Genomic DNA, 25527 nt, shown 5'->3' on the forward strand with positions numbered 1-25527 from the left:
TAATGAAGACAGGAGCCTTGTTTATCTGGTGTATTGTGCAGGCTCAGTGCCTGGGCCTAGGTTAGTGTCTGGCACAAAGTAGACACCAATATCTATTTGTGAAAAGAATGTATGCGTGCAAAGATTAATATATTTAGACTCAAGGAAATATACTAAAATACTATACACCTTAATGTTGACTTTGGGTAGTGGAATAATAGGTGGTAGATGATTTTTGGAAAAAATGTTTTACATTTTTATATATATTACCTAACATTTCTATAATAATTATGCAGTATACATCTTATTTCTTATCCTGATCTAAACTACCACAAAGAAAACATCAAATACATGTGATTTTAGGCAGATAAAGAAAAGATAAATTGAAGATAACATTTTTATTCTCATCAAAAAATATTGTACTTTTTTGGAAAATCATAGTGAAACAGCTGTTCTGATTAAAATTAAATAAAAAATATCCTTAGTTCAGTAGCAACTTCTTATACAATATCACTGTGAAAATCACTGCTGATGGTTAATTATTGTCAGAGTTGAAATTAGTATTCCAGCTACCGACTCTTTAAAGAGACCTTAGTGCCAGAGAAAAGAAGCAGCAGATGTTCAGATGGCTGCAATTTGGTCCTCAGCAAAGGTTATAATCAGGTTCATAATATAAGCCTCGATGAAGAGAAGAAAAGTACATTGGGAAAAAACTCATAAAAATGAGCTCAAAATTAGTCTTCATCACTTAGTAATTATGAGTTCGATTCATCCTTAACTGTTGTAAGTCCCAATTGCTTCAACTATATAATAGAGATCATAATAACCGGCTTACTTACTCATTTCAAGTATAGTTTAGAATATTTGTCAGATTTTGAAGAACTTCTCTTGTGTCTTTTTTATTTTGGCTGGGAATCAGTCACTTACTTTCCCTCCTCCACCCATCAAATTACATACCATCAAAATCACTGCATTTCAATGAAAAAAATAAGATCAACTATGGTGAAACAAGTAGCCAATATCACAGACATAACTATTAGAAAAACGTTTTGAGATGTGTGCTTATAGATTGCTTTACTTAAAATACAGTTTTTTAAAAGTATACTATAGCACCAAATAAAATATGGCCTTTTCATATTTTTTATTTAATTTTACTTTAAAGCTGGTGTGGCTAAAAATAGTGTAAGATTATAGATCTTGACATTTCCACATGGCCAGAATAAGAGCCTCACGTAGGCTGTAGATTCTGCCGTTTCTGAGTCAACCACCCCTTCATCCAACAGTCTCTCTGGATATTAAGCAATGTGCCCACATTTCTTAAAGAAACTTCTAAAATAGTTTTACAGGCCTCTTCTCCCATAAGTACTCCTTCCTGCTGATGCTCCATCACACCATCATCCCAGGAGCATCTGAATTTTCTTGAGACTATATGCATCCCTCTGCACTTCCCCTTCTCTTGGTCCTTTAGACCTCTATCTTTGTAATCAGTAAACCCCTTATATCCTCAGCTTTTTCTACTTACCTTCCACCTCAGTTTCCCTAAGTGACCATGGTTTTGCTAGTTTTGAAGTGACAAGGGTTATACTTACATATTTTCTGATGTTCCTGGCAAGAGAGAGAATAAACAATTGAGAGGATAGCACACTGGTGTCCTCAGTGAGTGGTCTGGCTTCAGTTAGAGTGAGGAGGCATAGAGAATCCAGCCCCTTCCACCATGTGAGTTACAGCAAGGAGTCTACAACAGGAAGAGGGCCATCACCCTACCACGCTGTCATCCTCATCTTGAACTTCCAGGCACTAGGACTATGAGAAATACATTCATGTTGTTTATAAGCCACCGGGTATGCGATGTTTTGTTATAGTAGTTGCAAAGAACTGAGACATGGGATGAAATAGTCATTTTAGGGAATAGGAAAATGAATTTACAAGGAAAATAAAGTAGATTAGTCTCTCTTTGTTGAACATCCACTTTTAATTTTTGCTCATAGTTTTAAGTTACTATAGTGAGTGGTGTGGTATGCTTCTGTCAATGCTCAGCTGCTTTAACTGAATTATAATGCAGATAGTTGGGTTTGGCAAAGTTTAGTTTTGCCAGATGTGAGTGACAGAGGAAGAGAGGAACAAGGGAAGTAAGGATACTTGTGATGGAACTGTTAGAGTGCTGGGCCATGGAATCTTGTTTGGGTGGAAGATATGAAGTCATATAGGAGATAAAAGATTACTAAAATAGTGAAAAAATGGTATGTTCACTGAATTGGGTGTCTTAATGAGGTCAAAGACTTTTGGAGTGGGATCACAAGTGTAAGTAGAACAGCAAGTGATGATGAATTGTGATAGTTGGGATCAAGGTATAAGGTCATGTCAGGGTCTAGGATATGAACATGTAAGTGCACAGCTGTCGCAGCTTCTCTGTTGTGGTAGTAGGGAATGGAGACGGCAGAGGGGCAGTGCTGGATCATCACAGAAATGACTTCAAGATAGGCCTTATAGCTGTTACTCTTTCTCTCTAAAACTAACTCTAATTGATCACTGCAAGGAGAATGAGGTGTTCAACAAACAAACCAGAACGTATGACCACACCCTCAGCTTACAACTAGTCCTTGTCTCTCATTATTCTCAGATAAAGAGCACAATTCTAAATATTTCTGTATTGACCAGACTTCACCTACCTTGCCAGCCTCATCTTCACCAAGTGCCCCTTCCTGGCTTTGCTCTGGACTCAAGCTGTGCTGTGCTCTTAGGATTCTCACTCTAAGAGTCAGCTCCCTCGCTTCCTTCAGAGGTCAGCTCAGTTAGCCTTTCCTTGGAAAAACATTCCCTGACCTTCTGAACTATCATAATACCAATCTCCCTGCCTCGAGAGTTCAGAAAAGCAAATTAAATAATGAACATCATGTTCCACATTTCAAAAAAATTAAAATGTCACAATGTCCCATTTTAGTGAGGATATGGGAAAGTATGTGTTCTTACACATTGCTGATGAAAATATATATAAGCCCCAATTCTGGTTTGACATACCATTAAGTGAAAAAAGCACATAAGATACAGGAGCACCATGAAGCAAATTCTGTAATAGTGTTAATATCAATACTAATGAAAGTGTAATTCTGGTATATGTTACTGGAAAAAAAAAGATAGACAGGTAGATAAAAAACACTGTTTCAGTGGTGTGTTTTAGTTGTAGCATAATGCATACTCAGGAACTATGCACTTTAAGTATTATGCTATATTAAGGCAATTCACATCATTGTTAGACTGATTTAATAATTCACCAAAATGCTTAGAGTAAATATTTTTTGTGCATGAGTTTTGGGCAGAGAAACTTCAAATTAGTTTCTGGAAAATGAATTATTTGTGTTGAGTAGAATTAGACCACAGACACTCACTAAAAGCCTAGACCTATTTTCTGGAAATTTCCGTCGACTGAAACTAATTCAGCCACTTACTCCAATGCTATGTTTAGTTGTTCTCTGTCACCATTCAGTTGTTTTCCTCTGGCATATCATGTGTGCTCACCCTCTCAGAGCTGGGCTGTTCCAGGAAATTGCCTGTCAGACTTCTGAACATCTACTGTTCTGGGGGTAATCTGGCTTTTTCCTATATTAGTGAAGTCAGCAAAGAGATTTTTGCCTGAAAGTGAAAAAATATTTTAACTAAAATACCAAAGTTTTTTTTTCTAGAATAAATAAGGGTCATATTAAGGCTTGAAACATAGAAAATTAGAAAACTAGAATGAATATACATTTTGCATCTTAATATTCACCCAGAAAAATAATTGATAAAAGTATAATACTTTTTAAATGGGAAAAAAACACTAAAATCAGGAAAAACAAAAAACACACAAAGAAAAAAAATCAGACCTGACATTTTTCATTCCTGTCTGGATCCTGAGAACAAGTTGTTTTTTTTTCCTAGGCTTGGGTGTGGGGACTAAAGAGGAAGAATCGTAATGTATTTACAGAAAAAGCCTCTGGGCTTTGTCTTTTATCACCTTGGGGTCAGATACCTACGAACTGTATGTTCCCAGGTAGATCACTACCTGCCTCTAATTCTTTGTTTCCCCTGCATGGAAAGTGGAGATAATGCAAACACTTGTTCTCTATGCTCGCGGGGTAAAATGGGTACAGTGTGTCGACGTATGTGGGAATTCTTTCCAGACTGCCATGTGAGTGAACATCATGTTATTGTTCTGCCAGTGGGTGAGGTCCTCCATGTCTCTACAACAACTGATACCACAAAGATGTACGAACACTATTCTTGCGGAAGAGGAAAAGGGGAGAACACGGCACGCTGCACCAGAGGACATTTCATCAGAATTGTCTGATGGCAATTCCGATTGTAAGGGACTAGTTCTCCCAGGCGCTATGAATGAGGAAAAGGAAGCTTGCGCACGAGTCCCCACCTCTGAGAACTACTCCATCTGGTTAGGCCAACACAGAAGAGCGAGATTAAAAGTGTTTGCAAAAGAGAGGTCAGGCAAAATCTATAATATTGATCTCTTGTGGGAAGTATCATATTTTTAATTTGCATAAAGCGCAATATTTTCATTACAACTCTCCATTTTAGAATATGGATAAATAAGTGGTAAACAAGTGTGAAAATTCAATGATTCCAGAGAAAGTATTCAAAATACACAAATGACGAGAATTTATCCTGAAGCTCATCCAAACAGAATCTACCAGTCATCATCTTTATTTTTAGGTATTAGCCATAAAATAGCCATGGCTATTTGCTTTATGCAGTAAAGGAATCTTACAAGTATTATCTATTCTTAAGGTTGAAAATTAGCAAGACACTGATTAAAGACTTAGGGATAATTCAAGGGACAGCATTCTTTGGATTGGTTCGGAATCATTTAAATTCAACGCTCTGGGATGCCTGTCATTATTTATTAGAGATAGAGAAACAGAAAATACTAAGTAGAACAAAGATAATGAAGGACAACAGAGAAGGGAAATAATGAGCAGTGTATACCTGTCTTGTAAGAAAAGGCCAAATTCAAATCATCCTCTCGATTTCTGTAGCACTCTTTTCCTATCCTGTTACTCATAGGGATAAGATGAATACTGAGTTCCATTACAAGTGGGTTATAAACGAGCTCAATATAGATGTGGTAAAATGCTTATTAACCCCAAAGCATATAATTGCCTTCCACATCATGCAGTGATAATAGCAATAAGAAGGGAAATTTTCAAAAATTCTTTCATTTTATGCTAACGCAATGCAAGTAACTATGACAACATTTCCTGACAGTCTTAATTTAAATAGTACATTCTGAAAAAAATTCCAAATTGACTCCATAAAGGAAATGGATTCGTCAATGTCTACATAAATCTAAAGAAATGCTTCATACGATAATGGAAAGGTTTTATCCAAATTATAATAAAATACATTTTAGTTTTGTGTTCAACCTTGGCAATGATTTATTTACTTTCAAATGTATTTATTCATCATGATTCTTAGGTAGCAATCAAAGATGTCTATCAATTTTCTACTCACTAGAATGTATGCAATGATGGTATGCCTCTAGGACATAAAATTTTAGTATATTAAAAATAAAAGCAGTGGGCTTCCCTGGTGGCGCAGTGGTTGAGAGTCCGCCTGCCGATGCAGGGGACACGGGGTTTGTGCCCCGGTCCGGGAAGATCCCACATGCCAAAAAAAAAAAAAAAAGCAGTGACCAAATTCACAACAGTTTTGAAATTAGAATTCTAAGTAACTCAAATAGTCAGTTACTGCTGACACTGCAGTGTCCTAATTCCCTACGTCCACAAAGAAAGGCACTATGGAGCTATGCATTTACACAGAAGATATTTTCACAAATTCATTATATATATATATATATATATATATATATATATATATATTTTTAGACACAAAAGTAAATATTTAGAATGAAAGAAAAAACTCACAAGAAATTAAATTTTTTAAAAACTGATAAATACCATAAACATCACAAAATCTAGAAACATTACATAATAGTTTAATTATTTGCCTGACACACTTCACATTATATTTTTCCATTTCATTTTTGAGCTATGTAAGAATATGTTTATAAAATGTAATTTATAACATTTTCTATAGAGAGAATAGATAATTCAGTATTTCTTTTAGCTTGGTTGACCAAATTTCTTTTCCAAGCAACTTTTAAAATATAGAAGACTTTTAGATTTACGGAAGTTGTGAAGGTAGTACAGAGTTCCTGTATACCCCTCACTCATTTTCTGCTGTTGTGTATTTGTTACAACAAATGAATCAATTTTGAAGCATCTTTTTAAAAAATTTTTATTGGAGTATAATTGATTTACAATGTTGTGTTAGTTTCACGTGTACAGCAAGGTGAATCTGTTATACATATACATGTATCCACTCTTTTAAAAATTCTTCATCTGTGTATATATTATATATTTTGGCTCCAAATTCACATAGGTTCTCTCATCCTGTTGGGCTGGACTCAGGCATAAGCTCATTTTGATTATTTCAAATAAAGAGATTATATTTGAGTCAGACACTTTTGGTCTCCTTTCCTGTTCTTATTTGTCCTTACAAGCCAGAGGCAAATTCCTGGCTGAATCTCATCACAATAAAATAGGAAGAGCACAAATGAGAGATAATTTTCCTAAGCACATTTAATTTTAATACTTTCTTTCAGAATTACAACGGCTACTGCTGACACCACCCTATCATCGATGAGTCTGTCTAGTATGTCTTTGTATAATATGTCAGCGCTCTGTATTTTGGAAGAGAGAAGTGGCAAGCAACGTCCTTGAATTTCTCTTGACAGTTATAATATTTCACTAAAAATATGGATGACTGCACCTTGTGGACTAGTATTTAAAATAATGTTTTATTTTAAATCCTTAGATATATTACAGCATCTTTAATCAGAGACTAGGTGTATAAAAAAAGTGAATATGAGAAATGTGACAACAGATCTTTCCAAAGAATAGTATGAGTGTTAATCAAAAGAAGGAATGAAGGCATAGATTATCTTCTGCTGGGTCCAGCTAAGTTCTTCAGACTCTCTCAGGCCTATACTAGATGGCTAATCAAGAGTGAAGGAAAAAGAAATTCTGAAATATCTACCTCCTTATTTCATACATATTGGCCCACACTTCCTGATAGCAACTAAAGAAACTTAAACCCTGTCGTCAGACGCAACTATTTTCAGAGTTTAGTAAAAATGGCCTTGAATGGAACAACTGCTCTATTTGAGGAAAGTTGATTCATTTCATTTCATTCACTTCATTTCAATGGTGTTCACTTCACTTGCTTTAATCAATCCCACGATTTAGGGACAATTGAGAGCAGCTATCAAAAACACTGTCATTTCTTTCAAGGTTTCACAAAATTTAAAAACAACACAAACTTTCATAGAAATACTGTGTAAATAAAACATAAAAATTTTTAAATATGTGTATTTCACATAAAGTAGCTTATGCTACTCTCATAGTACTATGTTCAAGGGCCCATTAGGCAATTACATTATAAGCTTGTATCAATAGAATCCTTTTTATTGTTTTCTATAGTATGTGACACACTTTTTTATATTATAGTGAGATCTAAATGTATTATGATTCTTTAAAACTGTTTTTTATAATATTACACATTTTCAAGGAAACTCTCAAGAGAATTCATAGAACACTGATTCTTTGTGGAAGTTGATTGGTGCTTTAGCACCAAAAGCAAGATTATTTATCATATTCTATAAAATGTGCTGCCTCCATCATGTATTTAATTTGGTTTAAAAAAATCCAGCTGATCCATGCTACATATTCCTTTGTGTTAAACATAAATTCTTAGAACCTAAGTGTTTTAGTGGTACATCTATTATCATATTCAAGTGCAAGAAGTCTTGCAATTTTCTGAGAATAGCACAACCAAAATTTGACACATTGTGCAAATTTGTACTAGAAGTATAATTACAAGCATTCTATTTTTGTCAGTGCCTTGACCCTGCTGGTGGTTATCTTGCCATGTACTGCATACTTAATAAAAGTTTTTCTTGTTTTGGTTTCTGGTTTTGGGGTTAGGCTATTGTAACTACAAAATTTAAATAAGAGCATTAATAAAGTTTTCAGTTAGATATCCATGTTATTCCAAGAAATAGACCATTTGATGATGATGATCCAACTGCCACTCAGTTTGTCTAATATGACTTCAACTCAAGTGTATGCAATCTGGATGAGTAACACTTGCTCAATATTCAAATTGAACAGTAAGAGAAACTATTAGAAAAAAGGTTAAATTTCAGTTTAGGTGGTCATTTATGGCGCTGGTAAAATAATCACTCCATAGTTTTTCCAAACGGTTACCATCTGCTCTAAAATTAAGAGCCTCTGGTAAAATATAGAGACTAGCTAGGAAAGTATCTATAATATCCGAGCATAGAGTCCTTATTCTTAAGTAAGTGCCAAATGCCACAGAGCAGAGGCTCCGTCATAGACTTATTTCAAAAAGACAGGGAGGCACATTTCAAACCTCTCTTGACATTCATAATCCTTGGACTCGAACCTGTGTTTGACAGCCCCAAAATACAAATCTGTCTGTGGGTTTATCTGATCTACCCAGAGTCATTTTAAAATACAACACGGGAGAAGTGGTTTCTGAGACTTTACAATCAATGGCCTCTGGATATCAACCAGGGCCTACCATAACCCAACCAATCCACATAGTGACTTTGAGAAAAATAGTAAAAGTGTCCCATTAAAGTAAGCCAGTGGGCCCAGAGCAGGGCTGGTAGGGCCAAGACTGGATTTCAGGGGCCCTCACTTGGCCCCTTCTGGTCATTTTAGGCAATTTGGGGTTTTGTAGAGGCCAACACCCAGAATAAAATCCTCAGCTGTTGGGAAAAACGGGGACTTTATTTCAGTTTTGTTGAGATACAATTGACATACAACACCATATAAATTTAAGGTGTACAACATAATGACTTATGTAAATTGCAAAATGATCACCACAGTAAGTTTTGTTAGCATCCATCATCTCATATAGATTTTAAAAAAAGGAAAAATGTGTTCCTTTCCTTGTGGTGAGAGCTCTTAGGGTTTACTCTCTTAGCCACTTTCAGATGTGTGGTATTACCAGGGTCAGCATGGAATAGTTTACATTCCCAGTACATGCTATCTTCCAACTGGAAGTTCATACCTTTTCACAAAAGGGGGGCTTTTTGGTCTCCTTGAGAAGACCTTAAATAATACCATTAGTCTGTAGATATATGTATATAGATATACATATAAAGGTGTGGTCATGGACAATTCAAAGTAATCTCTGCATTTTATGCTTCTGTAAATGTAATAAAGCAATGGGCAAAGACGCTTGCCCTAAAGGATAGGACAGGGTATACAGCTGGGTGGGGAAAAGGACGTACCAGGTGAGGGTACATGGGATGGAAATGGGAATATTGAGGGCTATTGAGAAAAAACCCGGATAAGCTTCTGAATTTGCTCCCTTCAGGAAGGTGCTGAAATCTTATTGAGAGAAATTAGCAACAAATAAAACAAAACAAAAACAAAAATGAAATCAAAACTGGGATTCTTATGTGAAGCATAGCTGACAAAGTAAATGCAGAAGCAAGTTAGTTTCCATCATAGATCTCAACCAGGGACAACCTGGAGGGGAAAGGGCCACAGTGCCCCCTGTGGTGGACAGACCTGACAGCAGCCCCAGCATGCAGACCCTTTGGGAGGGCCTGGTTGCCGCAGCACTGGGATTTGTAAGGAGAAGGGTACCATCACCCCCTTCACTTGAAGCCCAGAAGGCCATGTGGGGATGTAGTGGAAAATGGACCATACTCAAAGCTCCAGGTCTTTGAACTAAAAGCTTTGGTGCAAGTTGCATGGCTATAGCTCTTGGGCAAGAATAAAAATAAACTACTTTTTGCTCTTTACTACTTTTATAATCATTATAGGATTACGTTATAATCCTATAATGTTGGGAAATGATAGTCTGAAAAATACCATTTACACTCTAGTTCCTGCTGGTATTTATTTGCAATACATGATACAGCTTTATGACAATTACTACAATCTAAAAGTCATAGATAACCTCTAACTGTCCATGACCACGTATTTATATGTATGTGTGTGTATATATACATATTAATGGTGTTATTCAGCTCTGCTGAAGTTTGGGAGAGTGATGTATACAACTATTAGAATTCATGGACCTTCTTTAAAAAGAGGCAAGTTTGAAATACATGAACATGCACATTTTTAGTAAAGTATATAAACTTTATCTCTCTTATTCTTATTCACAATTTCAAAGTTTTTGTACATCCTCAATGAGTTAATCATGTTTAAGGCTTTTAATTGCCAGAAGAATTTGTGTTTTTTGCTACGTATCCTGCTGTAAATCCCTATTCCTAAGAACTAGTATGAATAGTAGAGATAATGTTTGGGGACTGCTTACTCCTTTTTCAGCACAAAAATTTTTTACCCAGGCACCAGTCCTACTCATAACTACAAATGACTTCTTTGAGATAGAACTGCTTCAAAAAATAGATAGTAATTTCCACTTTAATAGGCAAGGTAGAGATTGTAACCCTTACTCTCTAAATTGTCATCTGGAAAGTTTTTCGATTATCTAACTTTTTGAAGAATTTTTAACTGGAAAAAAATATTTTATTTCTTTCATTAAAGCTGAAATTCCAGTAGTTAGGTAGTTATGGTTCAGGTAAATGTGATATCTTCCAAGGTATTCACAAAATCTCCTAGCTTCAGGCCTGTGACATGTGTACCTCTGTGGGCACATTGAGAGTCACTGGTGGAAGTTGAAAGGACTTTGTCTCCAGACACCTCTCTGGTACACCCAGCAGGATAGCTACCCATGTACACCAGAGGGCTGGAAAAGGACAGAAGCCAGAGGCAGTGCCAAAAAAAGACATCTTTTAGATTCTAAGAACTCAGAATTCTTCTGTGTTTGGTTCAATTTTAATTGTTCAATCACTTTTATACTTGGTCTGTCCCATTATCCAAGTAATCTGAAATCTTGTTGGTTTTTGTTTGTTTGTTTGTTTTTGGCATTCTGTTCCCAAATGCCTGTACTGAAAGTCATAACTAAATCTCCTTCATCCCCCGGGGGAGGAGGAGGGAAGCTATCCATCAAGTATCAGCATCCATTGGCATCCCAGAAATGTACCTCCTTGGATGAGAATTCTGCAGCAAGTACGGATCCCTTGGTAAACCACAACAACGCCTCCAGAACTCCCTTCCTGAAAATGAGACTACTTGTCAGCAAAGTGTGAAATAAAATTCATATTTTATAGCAAGACAAAAGAAATTTAAACATAAAATTTTCTCTGCCCTGTGGCCTCCTCTCTCCCCTCACTATGCATTGTGTATCTGCATTATGCATTGACCAAACCTTCCCCGTCGACAGAAATACCTGCTCAACCATAAGGAACAAAATTCTAGCACCTACAAGACAGTTCTTTAAAGGTAACATTTCTTCTTCATAAGGGGTCACATGGCACTTAGATCTACGTTGTGTAAACTGTCAATTATACATCATTTAACGTACAGCCCTCTGTCTCAAAAAACAACTGTGTCTCGAATTCTAATCGGTAGAACAGTTCTCAGAGCTTTCTGAGATGCTGTTCCTGGGTCATAATCCTCACATTTGGCTTAAATAAAATTTTCTATTTCTTTCTTAGATCAACTGATTAATTTTTCATCAACAAAAGGAAAACTCCTCTCAGGTTGTAGCATGCCTTCATGCCCGATATGATTGGAGGGTTGTTCCCTGTTTAGTTCTAACAGAAGCCTCTACTGATGTTTTGGTTAATTAGCCCAGGATACTGTGGCTACTCATGCAGCTGTGACTGAGATTCTGCATTCAAGCTGGTCCCTTCCTGCTTCTACAAGTGATTCCAGATCAGACTGATGCAAGCTTGTGACAAGCATGGCTCTAGCTCTACTGCTGCTGCCAATCACTGGTTGGAAAGGTCTGACTTGGTTTTAAATACACTTTGTGTAAATATGCTTCAAATGTTGGTCTCTGTCTGCCTTAATCTGTAAGATGACTATCTTCTGACTGATATCTGGCTTCTTTTTACTTTAATTCTAGCCTTATGATTTCTGCCCTTTGTACAGTCAGATTGTTGACTGATCTTGACTGGGATCCTGATAGAATGCTTGTATCTGTATGACCTGTGCGAGTCTGTGTGTTTCCCAAACCCAAAAGCTTTTCCTTCATTCACAAGTGAATTGTGACCCACATTCTAGGCCCCTCATGATCAGCTCTAGGATTAACTAGAACATTTCAGTTATTTCTATCACCTGCTCATCAATCACAATTATCTTATCCTAGGCCACTGGGCTTGAACTTCAAGCAAATGCTTTTCATTATCACAAATGTTTACTTTCTTGTAGTCTTCAGACTACCAGAACTGATAAGGTTTACATGATTACATTTACCTGAATTAAAATTTCTCTCTCCATGACCTCATAAATATTATTTTCCATGTTAGTCAAAAGACAAAAATGATCTTAATATTAATTATTTAATTTGTACCAATTGTACATTTCTTAGCAATGTTTTGTAATCATTATACTATCAAAATTGTTTATGCCATAAATTTATTATTAAAATTTCCACTAAAGGGCTTCCCTGGTGGCGCAGTGGTTGAGAGTCCACCTGCCGATGCAGGGGACGCGGGTTCGTGCCCCGGTCCGGGAGGATCCCACATGCCGCGGAGCGGCTGGGCCCGTGAGCCATGGCCGCTGAGCCTGCGCATCCGGAGCGCCTGTGCTCCGCAATGGGAGAGGCCACAGCAGTGAGAGGCCCACGTACCGCAAAAAAAAAAAAAAAAAAAAAAATTTCCACTAAAGGAAACAAAATGTTACATGTTTAAAATTTTGTCCATCATTCCTTTTCTCCAGCTGAAAAATATGTTTTATAACACGTATTTTATAATATATATAAATTAAAATTATATTTTTAAGAAATAAAGATATCAAATTACGATAGAGAAAATTATGTTTTGTTTAAGGAAACTACTTAATTTTCTATTCTTCCCTTGGTCTTCTAAAATCCTCAAGCATGGTCCACTGCAGCTCTTGCTGTCTTAACCCAGAATTGTCCTCTCCAAATGTTTGCTGAGGTCACTCCTTAACATACTTTAGACCTCTACACAAACAGCACTTTTCAATGAGGTATTCCCCAACTATTACTATGAGTTTATTTTAAATCACAGCTTTATTTCTCAATTCTCCTCTTCCTTTTTTCCCGTTTTGTCATACCTGACAGCAATATATGTTTTATTTATTTATTATTCTGTCATTAAAAATGTAGCTCATTGAAATATATCCAGTAGGGTATAAAAATATAAATCCTTCTCCTTAAGAGCAGAATATCACTGGAGATATTTACTTACCCCTCAGCAAAACAGCCTGTGAAGAAATTATTTCCAACTACCCTTGTGGATGGAGATGATCATGTGATCAAGTACTGACCAGTGGAATGTAAGGGGCAGATGGAACTCTCATTAAATCTCTTTAAAACAGGGTGGGATCAGTCTTACCTGGTGGCACAGTGGTTGAGAGTCTGCCTGCCTATGCAGGGGACACAGGTTTGTGCCCCGGTCCGGGAAGATCCCACATGCCGCAGAGTGGCTGGGCCCATGAGCCATGGCCGCTGAGCCTAAGCGTCCAGAGGCTGTGCTCTGCAACGGGAGAGGCCACAACAGTGAGAGGCCCGCATACAGAAAAAAAAAACAAAAAACAAAAAACAGGGTTGGATCAATTTTGCCCTTTATTTTCCACTTCATCTTGCCTAGAGTGAGTATTTAATGCTGGAAATGGAACAACTAACTTTTACCCATTAGGTGATAAGTATGAGGGCAAAGCCACATGCTAAGAATGGCTGGGCCAAAAGATTGGACCTCAATCACTGATGACATTGGCACTACACTTCCTTTATCCAGACTCCCTTGTTATGTGAGGATAAGTGTCCCTTGAGACAGCAAAGGCAAGCAGTAAAACAAACCTGCAGCCTGTGGAATGAAAAACACATTCAGAGAAAGACAGACAAAATGAAAAGGCAGAAGACTATGTACCAGATGAAGGAACAAGATAAAACCTCAGAAAAACAGCTATATGAAGTGGAGATATGCACACTTCCAAAAAAAAAAAAAAAAAAAAAATTTCCACTAAAGGAAACAAAATGTTACATGTTTAAAATTTTGTCCATCATTCCTTTTCTCCAGCTGAAAAATATGTTTTATAACACGTATTTTATAATATATATAAATTAAAATTATATTTTTAAGAAATAAAGATATCAAATTACGATAGAGAAAATTATGTTTTGTTTAAGGAAACTACTTAATTTTCTATTCTTCCCTTGGTCTTCTAAAATCCTCAAGCATGGTCCACTGCAGCTCTTGCTGTCTTAACCCAGAATTGTCCTCTCCAAATGTTTGCTGAGGTCACTCCTTAACATACTTTAGACCTCTACACAAACAGCACTTTTCAATGAGGTATTCCCCAACTATTACTATGAGTTTATTTTAAATCACAGCTTTATTTCTCAATTCTCCTCTTCCTTTTTTCCCGTTTTGTCATACCTGACAGCAATATATGTTTTATTTATTTATTATTCTGTCATTAAAAATGTAGCTCATTGAAATATATCCAGTAGGGTATAAAAATATAAATCCTTCTCCTTAAGAGCAGAATATCACTGGAGATATTTACTTACCCCTCAGCAAAACAGCCTGTGAAGAAATTATTTCCAACTACCCTTGTGGATGGAGATGATCATGTGATCAAGTACTGACCAGTGGAATGTAAGGGGCAGATGGAACTCTCATTAAATCTCTTTAAAACAGGGTGGGATCAGTCTTACCTGGTGGCACAGTGGTTGAGAGTCTGCCTGCCTATGCAGGGGACACAGGTTTGTGCCCCGGTCCGGGAAGATCCCACATGCCGCAGAGTGGCTGGGCCCATGAGCCATGGCCGCTGAGCCTAAGCGTCCAGAGGCTGTGCTCTGCAACGGGAGAGGCCACAACAGTGAGAGGCCCGCATACAGAAAAAAAAAACAAAAAACAAAAAACAGGGTTGGATCAATTTTGCCCTTTATTTTCCACTTCATCTTGCCTAGAGTGAGTATTTAATGCTGGAAATGGAACAACTAACTTTTACCCATTAGGTGATAAGTATGAGGGCAAAGCCACATGCTAAGAATGGCTGGGCCAAAAGATTGGACCTCAATCACTGATGACATTGGCACTACACTTCCTTTATCCAGACTCCCTTGTTATGTGAGGATAAGTGTCCCTTGAGACAGCAAAGGCAAGCAGTAAAACAAACCTGCAGCCTGTGGAATGAAAAACACATTCAGAGAAAGACAGACAAAATGAAAAGGCAGAAGACTATGTACCAGATGAAGGAACAAGATAAAACCTCAGAAAAACAGCTATATGAAGTGGAGATATGCACACTTCCAGAAAAAGAATTCAGAATAATGATATTGAAGATGATCCAGGACCTCAGAAAATGAATGGAGGCAAAGATCAAGAAGATGCAAGACATGTTTAACAAAGACCTAGAAGAATTAAAGAAAAAAAAAGCAGAGATGAACAATACAATAACTGAAATGAAAAATACACTAGAAGGAATCAATAGCAGAATAACTGAGGCAGAAGAACAGATAAGTGTCCTGGAAGACAGAATGGTGGAATTCACTGTCATGGAACAGAATAAAGAAAAAAGAATGAAAAGAAATGAAGACAGCCTAAGAGACTTCTGGGACAACATTAAACACACCAACATTCACACTATAAGGGTCCAAGAAGGAGAAGAGAGAGAGAAAGGACCCAAGAATATATTTGAAGAGATTATAGTCGAAAACTTCCCTAACATGGGAAAGGAAATAGCCACGCAAGTCCAGGAAGCACAGAGAGTCCCAGGCAGTATAAACCCAAGGAGAAACACACCAAGACATATGGTAATCAAACTGACAAAAGTTAAATACAAAGAAAAATTATTAAAAGCAACAAGGGAAAAATGACAAATAACATACAAGGGAACTCCCATAAGGTTAACACAGCTGATTTCTCAGCAGAAACTGGGAAGCCAGAAGGGAGTGGCACAGTATATTTAAAGTGATGAAAAGTAAGAAAGTACAACCAAGATTAATCTACCCATAAAGGATATCATTCAGATTTGACAGAGAAATCAAAAGCTTTACATACTAGCAAAAGCTAAGAGAATTCAGCACCACCAAACCAGCTTTACAACAAATGCTAAAGGAACTTCTCTACACACTAAAAACAAGAGAAGGAAAAGACCTACAAAAACAAATCCAAAACAATTAAGAAAATGATAATAGGAACATGCATATCAATAATTACCTTAAACGTGAATGGATTAAATGCTCCAGCCAAAAGACACAGGCTTACTGAATGGATACAAAAACAAGACCCATATATATGCTGTCTACAAGAGATCCACTTTAGACCTAGGGACACATACAGATTGAAAGTGATGGGATGGAAAAAGATATTCCATGCAAATGGAAATCAAAAGAAACATGGAGTAGCGATATTCATATCATAAAAATGAATAGATTTTAAAATAAAGAACATTACAAGAGACAAGGAAGGACACTACATAATGATCAAGGGATCAATCCAAGAAGAACATATAACAATTATAAATATATATGCACCCAACATAGGAACACCTCAATACATAAGGCAAATGCTAACAGCTATAAAAGAGAAAATTGATGGTAACAAAATAATAGTGGGGGACTTTAACACCTCACTTACACCAATGGACAGATCATCCAGAAGGAAAATTAATAAGGAAACACAAACTTTAAATGACACAATAGACGGGAAAGTTTTCATTGATATTTATAGGATATTCCATCTGAAAAAAGCAGGTTACACTTTCTTCTCAAGTGCACACAGAACATTCTCCAGGATAGATCACATCTTGGGTCACAAATCAAGCCTTGGTAAATTTAAGAAAATTGAAGTCATATCAAACATCTTTTCCAAATACAGTGCTAGGAGATTAGAAATAAATTACAGGGAAAAAATGTAAAAAACATAAACACATGGAGGCTAAACAATACTTACTAAATAACCAAGAGATCACTGAAGAAATCAAGGAGGAAATCAAAAAGTACCTAGAGACAAATGACAATGGAAACACAAAAATCCAAAACCTATGGGATGCAGCAAAGGCAGTTCTAAGAGGGAATTTATAACAATACAATCCTACCTCAAGAAACAAGAAAAATCTCAAATAAAAAGTCTAAACTTGCACCTAAAGGATCTAGAGAAAGAAGAACAAACAAAACCCAAAATTACTAGAAGGAAAGAAATCATAAAGATAAGAGCAGAAATAATTGCAATAGAAACAAAGAAAACAATAACAAAGATCAATAAAACTAAAAGCTGGTTCTTAGAGAAGATAAACAAAATTGATAAACCTTTAGCCAGACTCATCAAGAAAAAGAGGGAGAGAACTCAAATCAATAAAATTAGAAATGAAAAAGGAGAAGTTACAATGGACCCCGCAGAAATACAAAGCATCATAAGAGACTACTACAAGTAACTCTGTGCCAATAAAATGAACAATGTGGAAGAAATGGACAAATTCTTAGAAAGATATAATCTTCCAAGACTGAACCAGGAAGAAATAGAAATATGAACAGACGAATCACAAGTAATGAAATTGAAACTGTGATTAAATTTCTTCCAACAAACAAAAGTCCAGGACCAGATGGCTTCACAGGTGAATTCTATCAAACAATTAAAGAAGAGCAAACACCTAACCTTCTCAAACTCTTCCAAAATTTGCAGAGGAAAGAACACTCCCAAACTCATTCTATGAAGCCACAATCACCCTGATACCACAACCAGACAAAGATACTGCAGAAAAAGAAAATTACAGGCCAATATCACTGATGAATATAGATGCAAAAATCCTCAACAAAATATTAGCAAACAGAATCCAACAAGACATTAAAAGGATCATAAACCATAATCAAGTGGGGTTTATCTCAGGGATGCAAGGATTCTTCAATATACACAAATGAATCAATGTGATAAACCATATTAACAAATTGAAGACTAAAATCCATATGATCATCTCAATAGGTGCAGAAAAAGTTTTAACAAAATTCAACACCCATTTATGATAAAAACTCTCCAGCAGTGGGCATAGAGGGAACCTACCACAACATAATAAAGGCCATATATGACAAACCCACAGCAAACATCATTCTCAGTGGTGAAAAACTAAAAGCATTTGCTCTAAGATCAGGAACAAGACAAGGATGTCCACTCTCGCCACTGTTATTCAACATAGTTTTGGAAGTCCTATCCATGGTAATCAGAGAAGAAAAAGAAATAAAAGAAGTCCAACTTGGAAAAGAAGAAGTAAAACTGTCACTGTTTACAAATGACATGATACTATACATAGATAATTCTAAAGACGTCATCAGAAAACTACTAGAGCTAATCAATGAATCTGGTAAAGTTGCAGAATTCTAAATTAATCCACAGAAATCTCTTTCATTCCTATACACTAAGAAAGAAATGTCAGAAAGAGAAATTAAGGAAACACTCCCATTCACCATTGCAACAAAAAGAATAAAATAACTAGGAATAAACCTACCTAAGGAGATAAAAGACCTGTGCTCAGAAAACTATAAGACACTGATGAAAGAAATCAAAGATGACACAAACAGATGGAGAGATATACCATGTTCTTGGATTGGAAGAATCAACATTGTGAAAATGACTATTCTACACAAAGCAACCTACAGATTCAATGCAATCCGTATCAAATTACCAATGGCATTTTTTACAGAACCAGAATAAAAAATCTTAAAATTTGTATAGAGACACAAAAGATCCCATACAACCAAGACAATCATGAGGTGAGGGAAAAAAACAGAGCTGGAGGAATCAGGTTCCCTGACTTCAAACTATACTACAAAGTTACAGTAATCAAGACAATATGGTACTGGCACAAAAACAGAAATATAGATCAATGGAACACAATAGAAAGCCCAGAGGTAAACCCACACAACTATGATCAACTAATCTATGACAAAGGATGCAAGGATATACAATGGAGAAAAGACAGTCTCTTCAATAAGTGGTGCTGGGAAAACTGGACAGCTACATGTAAAAGAATGAAATTAGAACACTCCCTAACACCATACACAAAAATAAACTCAAAATGGATTAAAGACCTAAATGTAAGGCCAGACACTATAAAACTCTTAGAGGAAAACATAGGCAGAACACTCTATGACATAAATCACAGCAAGATCCTTTTTCACCCACGTCCTAGAGAAATGGAAATTAAAACAAAAATAAACAAATGGGATCTAATGAAACAAAAGCTTTTGCACAGCAAAGGAAACTATTAATAAGACAAAAAGACAACTCTCAGAATGGGAGAAAATTTTTGCACACAAATTAACAGACAAAGGATTAATCTCCAAAATATATAAACAGCTCATGCAGCTCAATATTAAAAAACAACCCAATCAAAAAATGGGCAGAAGACCTAAATAGACATTTCTTCAAAGAAGACATACATATGGCCAAGAGACACATGAAAAGCTGCTAAACATCACTAATTATTAGAGAAATGCGAATCAAAACTACAATGAGGTATCACCTCACAACGGTTAGAACTGGCATCATTAGAAAATCTACAAACAACAAATGCTGGAGATAGTGTGGAGAAAATGGAACACTCTTGCACTGTTGGTGGGAATGTAAATTGATACAGCCACTATGGAGAACAGTATGGAGGTTCCTTAAAAAACTAAAAATAGAATTACCATATGACCCAGAAATCCCACTACTGGGCATATATGCAGAGAAAACCATAATTTTAAAAGACACATGCACCCCAATGTTCGTTGAAGCAGCATTTACAATAGCCAGGTCACGGAAGCCACCTAAATGCCCATCGACAGATGAATGGATAAAGAAGATGTGGTATACATATACAATGGAGTATTAGTCAGCCATAAAAAGGAGCGAAATTGGGTCATTTGTAGAGATGTGGATGGACCTAGAGACTGTCATACAAAGTGAAGTAAGTCAGAAAGAGAAAAACAAATATCGTATATTTACACATATATGTAGAATCTAGAAAAATTGTACAGATGAACTGGTTTGCAAGGCAGAAATAGAGACACAGATGTAGAGAACAAACATATGGACACCCAGGGAGAAAGTGGGGGGCAAGGGTGGTGGTGGTGGGATGAATTTGGAGATTGGGATTGACATATATACACTAATATGTATAAAATAGGTAACTAAGAACCTGCTGTATTAAAAAAATTTTTAAAAATGAGTCTCTCACCTGATTAAGTCACTGTTATTTGTGCTGTCTATTACAGGCAGTCAGACACACATCCTGACCAATGCAAACCTAAAAACTCCTCACAAAGTTATTCTTCCAGAATTCCAAATGATCTTCTGCCTGAGAGTTGCACTCTAGAATTATAATTTATACAAATTTACATATAAAATATATCTCACAATAGTATGAGTTTTATTTTATGATCAATTTTTTTAATGGATTGTGTTAAAGCTGCATAATTTGCTGAAAAGAGCAAAACCTAAAGATTAGGATTTGGACATTTTACCCAAGATTTGCTAGTGAGCAGTTTGGGACTGCAAGATGATTGTCTAAAATCTCTAGGTCTCAGTTCCTCATCTGTCAAATTACGAGACTGAACACGAATCCCTCTGAAGACTCTTCTACTTCTTACACTACATGTCTGTTTCTCGGCTGTTTGACACCTTGTGCTGTGGATGATTATTGTAAAGTTCTGCATTAAGAGAAATGCTGTAGTCAAATTAGCCTAGAGTAAATTAGCCCAACTTTAAATTAGATGATTATGGCTACCCTTCTCCCCCACAAAACACAATGTGAAGGCTGTATGTCAGATATCTGTTTTATTCACCAAGTTTGGGAGCTGTTGTAACACTTCCTAATGACACCTGCTGTCTTCTCTCAGTGATTTTCTAAACTACAGCTGGAGATTAGATTGTACTTGTTACATCTATTTCTAGTGCATGGTCAGATTGACCTGGTGCAACATCTTTGTTGGTGAGAGTGAAAAGTTAATGGGACAGTATTGGCAGGTTGAAGAACTGAGAAAATCTAACTGGAAACATTTTATAAAGCAAATACTCTGAATCACTCTGGACTCTGCATTTCCATATACCATTCTAGAACATTCATGCCATCCCTTATGAAGTGGCAGTTGCCCTGCTGGAAAACGAACTCCAAAGAGCAAGTATTTCTATCTCTTTTGCACACTGCTCCATCCCAAGGGCCTAGGACACTGTGTAGCACAGATTACACATCCAATAAATAGTTTTTGAATTGAACTTAATAGAAATGGTTTAGTTCTTAGTATTGCCTCTTTGGAAGAAAATTGGCTGTATTTATGGCAGATAATTTCCAAATTTAAAAAACAACAACCCATTTGTATTGCTAAGCAGAAAGTGTCTTCCCATGAAACATAAAATACATGTTTTGAGAATATATTAAATATGTTTTTCTGATTTTTGTTCAAGTTATGGTGACTGGGAGTGAACTCAATGTCATAACAAATTTTAAAATGCATAACTGTTAAATGCATAAATTGTACTCTCTTCATTTGCTAATTATACACATACTAATATAAAGGATTTGGCTCATATACGTGGGCATGAATGGGAGAGTTTGTGGAAGAGCTAGATCAGGTTTCCCAGTGTCTGTCAGAGCAAGGCTATCATTGCTATCAGTGTGCTGGTTGCTGATATCTAATCAGGAAGGCAGTAAACATAATGAGGGTATATTGCTGATAATGAGGGTATATTGCTGAGATGCGATACAGCTTAGCCACTTCCATGAGCAAAAAGAGCATAGAAGTAAGACGCTCATTGGAAGGCTTTCTTTCAAGTTAAGCTTTGATTACAATAAACATCATATTGTGAAATAACGCCATCCTATATTGAAATTTAGTAAAATAAACATAAAAGGAAGCTACTATAGGCTGCATTTTCCCATTATTCCAGGGGGCATCAACTACTATTGAAGTATGGCTTGATATATTATTAATTCTAGAGGATCTAGACTTAAGTTGCTTTCTCTATAATGGAAGGAGATTAAATTTGCTGACCTTGTGTACTTAAAAATCTTTATCTGTAGGAATTCTAGCAGATGTTTTGTGATAAAATGCCCCAAACCTTTTTTTATTAATCCCATGTTTGAAATTAAAAATAGTAACACACTCACAAATGTATGATACTTATGACTTAATTTTTACACTTTAAATCTACTGATAAGAGGAAAGGATGGAAACACATCCTGTTTGAAGGGTTATTTGGGGGGGTTGGGGGGGTGGAAAATTGAGACTGGGCAGCAAGAGAAATGTGGATTTCTAAACTCTTTGGGGGAATTTCAGCACTATCGCTTGTCTGTGGTGGATATGCCCCTACTTACTTTGGTCCCATCTATCCCTCTCCCTCTTTCCGTCTTCTCTCCCTCCAGCCACCCTAGATTTCCTGATGCTCTTGGACATCACACTTTCACTTTATGGTGTTTTCATCTTTGTTCTCTGGCGAGAATGGTATTCAGCCATTTATCCTCATAATTTACTCCCCCATGTAATCCTAGTCTATCCTTAAATATCACCATATTAGTAAAGGTTTCACCTACAACCATGTCACGTAGCATTGTCTCTCACTTTGGATCTCCTGGTTTGACTTTGCTATTCTTATCAATGCCACATATTATGTATTAACTTACTTCTAACTGATTTTGCCTCTAGAATATAAGCTGCATGAGGGTTACATTCGTTCTCTCCACTGCATATCCACAACACCTAGAAGAATGCCTGGCAGGTAGTGGCTGCTCCTGAAATGCCTCTTGGATAAATAAATGTGTTGTTTCAATGTCAGCCTACACAAAACATGCTGCATTTCTGAGATAAGCCAGCCACTTTTTCTGCCTTAATAGCCATGGTGTTAGCTGGCTAAGGTCTTTCCAAATAAATATTTCTGTTTAGATCGTTTTCTGCCAGTTCAGTGTTTCCTTCGATCACCTCTCTACTCAGTTTTGGAATTCAAGTCCAGTATAATGAAGAACTCAGGTTCAAAGTTTTGTCCTATAAGACATGCTGGAGCTTACCTAAGTTAATAGAGGTTTTAGGCTGCCATAAAAAGAGTATAATGCCTTATTTTTCTTTTCTAAATTTATATCAACTGTATTTTCAAAACTATGTCTCACTGTCAGCTTCTGCTGGTAAACTCCCTCGTCTGCAGATCTTAACAACCTACTGCAGGCTTTCCACTCAAATGTTACATCTCCTGCTGTGTTTTCCAAGTATCAAACAGGACATTTCCCTGGAAAGCTAGGTGTTTGGGGACAGGGATCAGGGTAGAAAGTTTTATGGATCTGTGCTGAATTTTGACACTCTCTTACCTTCTCTCTAGCCTTCCATACCAGCTTGTGTGAGAAATTTTTTTGTTTGTTTTGTTTTTCCTTTGATAGCTATAGTATCAGAAATAACAGTTGACATTGATCTTAAAGTGCTTTAGGGATCTGTGTATCAAAGGATGAAGAAAAGAAAATTTTGAATAATGCAAACATGAATGTTATTCCTGATTCCTCTACTTACTAGATGAGAGAATTTTAAGAAAACCATTTAGTGTACCTAAAATGGTTTTCTTCATCTGGTAAATTCTAGTCACACTATTTAATAGGAATTTTGCAATAATTATATGAAATGACATATGTAAAGTGCCTGGAACATAGTTGATGCTCAGTGAGTGTTGCCTATTCATAGCATATTAATGTAACCAGTAAGGTTATTAAGTGTTGTGAAAATGAGGAGAAAAGAAGAGGAAACTCAAAAGCAAGAGTGATAGTAAATGAAAGAAACAAAAAAGAAAAAAAAGAAAAGAAAAGGAGGAAGGCAAATTCACATACACAGATGAAAGCCATGAGCAGGAGAATGGGGTCAGGAAGCCACTGAATTATCTGTATGATAAAGTACATTAAAACCCTTACATTTTCCAACTCAAGAATTCAAGAATTCTATGTGATAGTAGCTGCCTTTTGAGGAGATTAGAGCATATGGCGACACTGTTCTTAGCCACATAATTAAATTCACAAAGTCAGTTTTGGAAATCATTGAACACATGATCATGAATCAATTGTTTTTATGGATTTATTATGAATTATGATGAATTATTTTTATAATTGTTATTATGGATCAATCTATACTTATTAAAGTAGAGATGGTATAAATAATCATTTCGTTGGGATAAATATTACTTCCTTGAAGTATCCATAACATTTTCAAAGGAGGAAACTGTTATCCTCTAAAAGTCTTAGGAATTATGTAAACAGTTTACCTAAGCAAACTTTTAAAAAATATATTAACAAACACAATGCTTTTATAAAAGCAAACAACAACAACAACAAAACACACAATAGTGTATTAATTCGCTTGAACTTTGCTTTAATCTTCTTGAAACTGTTCACTGACCCCTGGTTAATTTTCTTACTTCATTTATTTCTATTGCCCCTCATTACAAATTAAATCTTATTTACACTGAACTTCTTTCTGTTCCCCTAATGGACCATTCTCACTTTCATCAGTATATGGGAATGTTCAGGGATCATGTCTTAAACACATTCTTCAGGAAGCTTTCCTTGACCTCGGTAGCGTGGATTATTTGCCTTCCCTAACCACTCTCACAGAACCAACATTCAGGACTTCCTTATCCCAAAATTTAGGAAATTGTAATTTCTTATTTAGTACATACAATCTTTTCACCCTCAAAGACAACAAATCCTAGAAGGCCAAGGACCAATTAGAACACCTGTATCTGGCTCAATAAATATTATATATGTATATAAAAACTTGGGTAGAAAAGGGAAATAGACAGATATGTTAATAGAATAACAAATTCTAATATATACACACATTTGTCTACAAATTTGGAAAAGTGTTCTTGCTAATGTGATAAAAAACATTTTGTCACTTCAGCTTGCCTTTTCATCAAGCTAGAGGAAGTTTTTCTTAGGAGGTCTGTGGGTAGAGCATACAACTGACATTTCTAGTACAGCTATATCATCATAAAAGCATAATCTTTCTTCTTTTCACAAGTACCCTTTGTGAGTTGATCGGGGAGGGCACAGTCCTTGCTTATGTAACAACAGTGATGAAAGTTGAAACCAGGATAAATACAAACTGAATACAGCAATAAAGTACAGAATTAATTCATAAGTTTTAAGGAAATGTAACACATGATAGGGTAGTACTCAGAGGAATATAACATTAAGTAACGTTATTTTGTCCAAAATATTTACTGAGAGTATCTCTGTGCAAGGCCCTCTGCTAGAGTTGGGCAGAACAACTAAATCTTCAAATAGAACACAAATCCGTGTACAGACACATGTGCACACACACATTTATGCTGCCACACAGGATGAAATATATGTCTTAAGAAGCATGTAATTGTCCTTATGAGTGCAGAGAATGGGATGATTAATTCCT

The 25527-nt window shown here is 36.1% G+C and overlaps 1 pseudogene; it reads left to right on the forward strand.

Moving 5' to 3' along the window:
- The first annotated feature begins 4190 nt into the window (after nt 1-4190).
- Nucleotides 4191-25527, forward strand: part of LOC103079289 (ATP-dependent RNA helicase DDX39A pseudogene) — a 53704-nt pseudogene continuing 32367 nt past the window's right edge.

This window comes from Lipotes vexillifer, unplaced genomic scaffold (genome assembly GCF_000442215.2).
Source record: "Lipotes vexillifer unplaced genomic scaffold, Lipotes_vexillifer_v1.1 scaffold582, whole genome shotgun sequence".
In the NCBI taxonomy this organism is placed as follows: Eukaryota; Metazoa; Chordata; class Mammalia; order Artiodactyla; family Lipotidae; genus Lipotes; species Lipotes vexillifer.